This window comes from Gastrolobium bilobum, unplaced genomic scaffold (assembly GCF_033153095.1).
Source record: "Gastrolobium bilobum isolate Gb01-03AN ecotype WA unplaced genomic scaffold, APGP_CSIRO_Gbil_v1 utg19175, whole genome shotgun sequence".
Classification (NCBI taxonomy): domain Eukaryota; kingdom Viridiplantae; phylum Streptophyta; class Magnoliopsida; order Fabales; family Fabaceae; genus Gastrolobium; species Gastrolobium bilobum.
The window spans coordinates 223,670-230,125 of NW_026896959.1; positions in this window are offsets into that span (position 1 = coordinate 223,670).

Below are 6,456 nucleotides of genomic sequence, written 5' to 3' on the forward strand. Positions count from 1 at the left end.
ATTTAGTAAGGTAAAAAATTTAAAAACTGTATTAAATAAGGCAAAAGTTTCTTTTTTTATCCTTTGCATAATGAAGAAAGTTGTATCATGGAACTTCTCATTTTTAATGAATTTTAGTTATAGATTGTTTTACCCTTGGTGTCTTCTATATTTCCATTAATTGTTCTTTGCAAGGACCTCATTCAAAAACCATTTATGAGAATCTTGTGGGGCTGCCTGGTGGCTTTGTGTTGTATGGTGGCCATTGTTGTTTGTTATTTTTAGTTTAGAATGTTTTGAAAATGTCATAAATCAAGATTTTACATAACAAATTATTCAATTGTTCAGAATATTTAATGTAGGTGGATGGATAAGATGTTGTCACGTGGCACTAATGAATTAACAAACTTTTAATGCTAGGATTTATTATCCAAACGATAATAAAAGTTTAAAGACTCATTATTACTTTAATGTTGGCAGTCTCAATTGGAAAAGGATCAAAGTTTAATTATGGAGACCTAATACTCTTTTTATTAAAATAAAATAATGAATATACAAAAATGAGAATTAAGGGTGGTAATTCTAGGGGTGTCAAAATGGGTTGACACGACACGAATTCGACACGACACGAATTTTTATTCGTGTCAAAATCTTCAACACTGACACGACACGAATTTTTTGCGGGTTGACACGACACGACACGAATAACACGCAAAATAAAGGTCAAAATAGTAATTGACAAAAAAATTTAAAAAAATGGATCGAAATTAAAAAAATTTAAAATAATAATAATAATAAATTAAAAATATAATAATTTTAAAAAAATACGGGTCGACACGAACACGAATACATCAACACGAACACGACACGAATTTTTTACGTGTCATTTTTTCAACATGAACACGATACGAATTTTTTTGCGGGTCAACCTAAACACGAATTTTTTTGCGGATCAACCCAAACACGAATTTTCATGTCGTGTCGCGGATCGACCCACGTGTCAAAACCTATATTGACACCCGAGATAATTCATTACACATCCGCTGATACAGTACGAAATTTGCGTTCACGTTCGTATAGTATCTGCAATTAAGGGCAACCATATTGCAAATTGAAAATATTTTTCTTCTATTATTTACGGGCACATATAATTTTCCCAATTACCTTTTATTTTCCACTATTTTTCCATCTTTGTTTTCTTCTCAATAGAATTATGGTCTTCAATGTCAGCACACGATCAAATATTAGCGGATCATTTCAAAAAATAAAAAATAAAAAATCAGCGGATTGATCAGTTACATAAAAATTGGTGATCAAAATATGAAGTTTTGATGGAATCCTTAGCCAGCCTTGATGCAAATATTTCTAAAATAGAGTTCAATATATACTTCACTTTTGAAGCTTGAAATGTGCTTTTCTTTCGAAATTTTTCGTTTATGGCAATTCATAAAAACCATTTGGATTCTAAAATTAGTCTATTCATTCGAAATGTAATTTTGCAAGGAACAATGATACAGCGTACGTATATATCAAATTGATTGTCGATTGCCTTTTTTTGTTGTTGTTGTTGTCCTTTTGAGAACAGTTGTTCTATTAATGTAACTAACCTCGTTGATATTACTTTTGTAAAACAATCTTAGCATAGATAGAAGGAAGATTATACTTATAATCTATTTTCTTTTACAAGATCTTACAATCATATCTTATCCGTTGATTTATGCCAATCAACGGTTATCATTTATTGCAAATTAATAATTAATTAATGAGTTTGATTTGTAAAAATAATTAATTGACGGAAATCAACAATTAGGATATGACTGTAAGAGATTGTAAAAGAAAATAGATTGTAAGTATAACTTTCCTCAATGTATACTTTGAAAAAAGTTAAAATATCAGTAGAAGAAATACAAGAAAAGGAAAAAAAGAAAGAAAAAAAAAGAAATTTATGGTTCACACAAAAGGTGATTGTAGAAGAAAGCGCGTTAGTTTGGATTCTAAAATATATAATTAACGGCACTTGTGGTCCCCTCACAGCAGCAAGAAATTCATCTCCATGCAGATTGGTAGGTTAAACTAACTTCTTGCAATACCTTATCCCTTTCCTAATAACAATTTGATTTTTCCTGTTTTCTGCTTCTTTTTCCTTGGGATGTTCCTGGAAGTATTTTATTTTTGTTTTTAATTTTAAGTTTTATCATTAATTATAAACATACCATCTTGTTTTTTAGTTTTCCAAGTGAAAATAAAAATGATATTTTTTTATTATTAATAAAAATAGAAAAGCATTTCCACGAACCCAATGCAATATAAGTTTCTTATTTCTCCTCCTTTTATGTTTCTTGGCTGAAAAATAGAAACTACTATTTGTATACATACAATAAGTCAAAATTATGGGTGCATGAAAATAAACTAATTGAAATAATTGGACATGGCTATATATTCTTCTAATATGTTAATTTTGTAGGAAATCTTAGATTTATGCGGAAGCTGTTTAGGACCTAGTACATTTGTATGCTTACCGAATCATCCTTGTTTTACAATTACCTCTCGGTGCGCAGGTCTCGTGTAGAATCTTCCCTTGTAGGATTCCTCTTCACGAACAGCTCACCTCAGCGTCGCAGCACAAACAACCTCCTTGAAGCTGGACTGTGGCAGATCTTCCAGACTATCTCTCGAGGAGGATGAGATGGTTGTGTGGGCAACCGTTTAGATGATGAACGTCTGCCTCTTGGGGTTTGTTTCTGATGACCTGTTCACCTTGGAGGCACAAGAGGAGAAAACTATGAATATATACGCTTAGGTCTTAGACATAACTCAACCCTAAGCCTCGTGGGCTCAAGTTTCACTGAAGCCCAATAGGACTTTAGTGACCAAAAGAGCATATATCCAACAATCTCCCACTTGCTCTTTAAGATACAAACTTGAGTTCGTAAACCCAAGATCATGTAGCCCATAAGCTATCATCATCTGATAATATACCCCATCCCTTGTCTCGAGCTAGCCTGGGGACCTACCATTTGTCATTGATCAAGGCTCCTGATAATCAACGAATGATTATCTAATTCGGTGCTACTCCACTAAAAGCCCGAACTTGAACTCCAAGATTAACAACACTTATAACATGAATATGCATCGCCTTTTTGTAGAATGTCTATAATTGATTGACAAGTTTTTTTGTAACTCAATCAATTATTTATTCCCTTGACTATGATAGTTTCTCTAATGGATTACATGCACTGGCCAGTGTCTTTAATATCCAAGTACCGAAACATATCAAGGGGACATATCCTACAAATTCCATGTTGTTTATCTCATAAATACCGATAATCAAATAATCTCACTCCCAAAATACCGAGTTATTGGCCGTCAATAGATCGAACCTCACCCGTTGGTAAATCAAAGAATGAAAACTATTTGATTACCTATTTATAATAAACTCAGGATTAAGAGCAATCACATAACTATAGTTAACTGGAGATTTGATACCTTATGACAGAAAAACAACCTTAATCAAATCTCTCCTTGATCCTTTCAATGTGAATGTTAATTCACACCAATATTTTACAATGATTCGGACAAAATCATTTCATAAAATATTGCAGCCTGAATAAAGTGCCCAACTTTATTTAACGGCTGTGACTCCATTCATCAATTGTGAGATCCTATGATCATGTCCTCCATGAACGTATCCATATGATCATATACTCCACAATTTGATCCGGACCTTTATGTTTGTAAATAGTGCGCAAAATAAATAAATAAAACCTTATTTATGAAATTCAGAAAATGATTTTATTGTTTCATCGTCTTATTCTAAGAGCGCAATGAAACCAATAACTCCCACTTGCTTAATGCAAGTCTGGGATCCTCCTAAGACCCAAAGAAGTAACATGTCTCTCGAACACAAATTTAGGCAAACTCTTAGTAACTGGGTCTGCAAGATCCACCTCTAATGCTATCTGAGTTTAGTGAAAAACTCATAGCTCGAGGTTGATTTTCTTGAGTTAATATCCACTTGAAATAACTGAATTTTTGAAAACTCGGCTTTTCAAGACTCCCACTAGAATATACCAGCATATAATCTCTCGTTCTCCAAAGATACTTGAGTACATGCTTAACAATAATCTAGTATTCCTCTAGGTTCAAAATGGTACTATCTCACTACTCCCACTACGTGACAGATGTCTGGTTTAACGCCTAACATGATATGCGTGAGTCTACCTTTGCCAAAGCATAAGATATCTTGCTCATGCATTCTTCCTTCTTAGAAGTCTTTGGTCACTCCTTAGGAAGATGAATTCCACATCTGAGAATTATAATTCTTCTCTTAGAATTCTCATGTTGAATTTTGGGTTTTGTCAATGTAAGTAGCCTGAGGTGATGCCAACAACTTATTCTTCTGGTCTCATAAGAGTTTTATACCAAGAATATAATTGGCTTCCCCAGTACTTCCATACCAAAACACTAACTTAGCCAACTCTTTATGCTTGATATTACCTCCACATTGTTTCTAATAAGGAGCATATCATCTACATAAAGTACCAGAAAAACTATTGTCTTCCGTTGTATCCTTTACATACAAATACACATCATTCATCAAGGTTCTCTCAAAATCAAAATTTTGATAACCTGATCAAAACTGATGTCTCAAGACCTGGATGCTTGCTTAAGTCTATGAAATAGACTTTCACAACTTGCATATCGTGTGTTCCTACTCTTTTGCTATAAACCCTTTTCGTTGTTGTATGTAGATATCCTGACATCCAACTCCCAAAATGAAATCTCATAATTGAGACTTATAGCAGCTAAGAGAATCTGGATAGACTCAAGCATGGCGTCTGGCAAAAAATGCCTCTAAGATAGCTTTGAAGGTTTTCACCTTTCTGTCCATCCTCTCTTTGCCTTTTATGTCCACATGCACCTTGTGGGTTTTACCCCTCTTGGTGTCTTTACTAGGATCGAACGGAGTTGAAATACAAGTATTTCATCTCATTGTTCATAGCCTGAGCAACACTTGATCAACAACATCTTCTAGTGCATTATCGTAACTAGTAGGATCAATATCACTCAACAAGAGACAACTTGAGAGTTAACAAGGTTCTCTCCCACTACGAATGTATTGCACTAGACCTTGTGTATTTATAGGTAAAACAAAGAGTGGGTCAAATAATGGATCTTCAATTTCTTGAAGATCCGCTTATCCTTGATATTGTTCCTTTACATGTGATACTAATATTTCTACTAGTTTCACTTATATATTATCATGTTGAATTTCCAATCATGGTTCTCTTGTTTGTTCACTTAGAGATATATCTATCCCCTCTTGAACAATCAAGGGAACAGCGGATGAAGCTTCTACAGATTCTGAAAATTCTTGATCTGAGATAAATCTCATCAAGAATAACCTAACTTAAGAGCTTATAATTTCTTATCTAGTCTTCCTTTAAGAAAATCATGTGAGTGCTCACTTAGATTATCTTGTCCTTAAGACTAAATAAGAAATCATCCCTAGTTCTCTTAGGGTAGCCAAAAGATATGCACTCTTTCATACAAGATTCCATCTCATTTGACTGCTGTTGTAGGACGTGTGCCGTAGCACCCTAAATCCGAATATGGTTTGATCTGGGCTTGCACCCTTGCCATAATTCTTTAGGTGTCTTTACAACAAACTTTGACGGAATCAAGTTAAGAAGGTACATTTCCTTCTCTTAGGCATCTCCCTTGAACAACATTGACAAAGATGAATAACTGAACATGATCTTCACCAAGTCTAGAAATGTTTGAATTTTGCATACTGCAACTTCATTCAACTAATGCGTTCTTAGAGTTGACAGTTACAAAAACTATCCCCTCTTAAATCAGGTAAGACCTGAACTTACCAGACAGGTAGCCAACACTTTAGTCAGACCAAAATGTTTTTGATTTGAACACCTACATGCTTTTCTGCCTCAGACTAAACCTCTTGGAAATTTCCAAAAGCTTTAGACTTATAGCGCACTTGGTTCATCTGTCCAAATCCAGAGTAAACATTCATATAATGAAGTACTCACCACCTCTTCTGGTCTGAACGCTAAGTGGTCCACATACTTTAGTATGTACCAGTTACAGTTGAATAGTTGCGCAAACTTTCTTGGCCCTTGTAGGATTGCTTGGCCACTTTACCTTCCAAATAGGACTAACATGTAGCTGTTAGTTAAAAGATTATTGAACTTTCAGTCCCTCTTTTAACTAAAATATGTTTCCTACTTGAGATAATATGACTCAATCACAAAGGCCAAAGTTATGTTTCATTTGAAAATTTTATTTCTTTGGTGAAAGTTCTTGTTCATCATCCTTTCCATTCAACATAACAAATTTAAAAAGGGTATAGGACATAGGTAATAAAGACTATTTAAACAATGTACCAGAACAAAACAAGACGGAGATGAACTTCGAAATGTAACTGAGGAATCAATTGCATTGTCAAACCATGTTTTA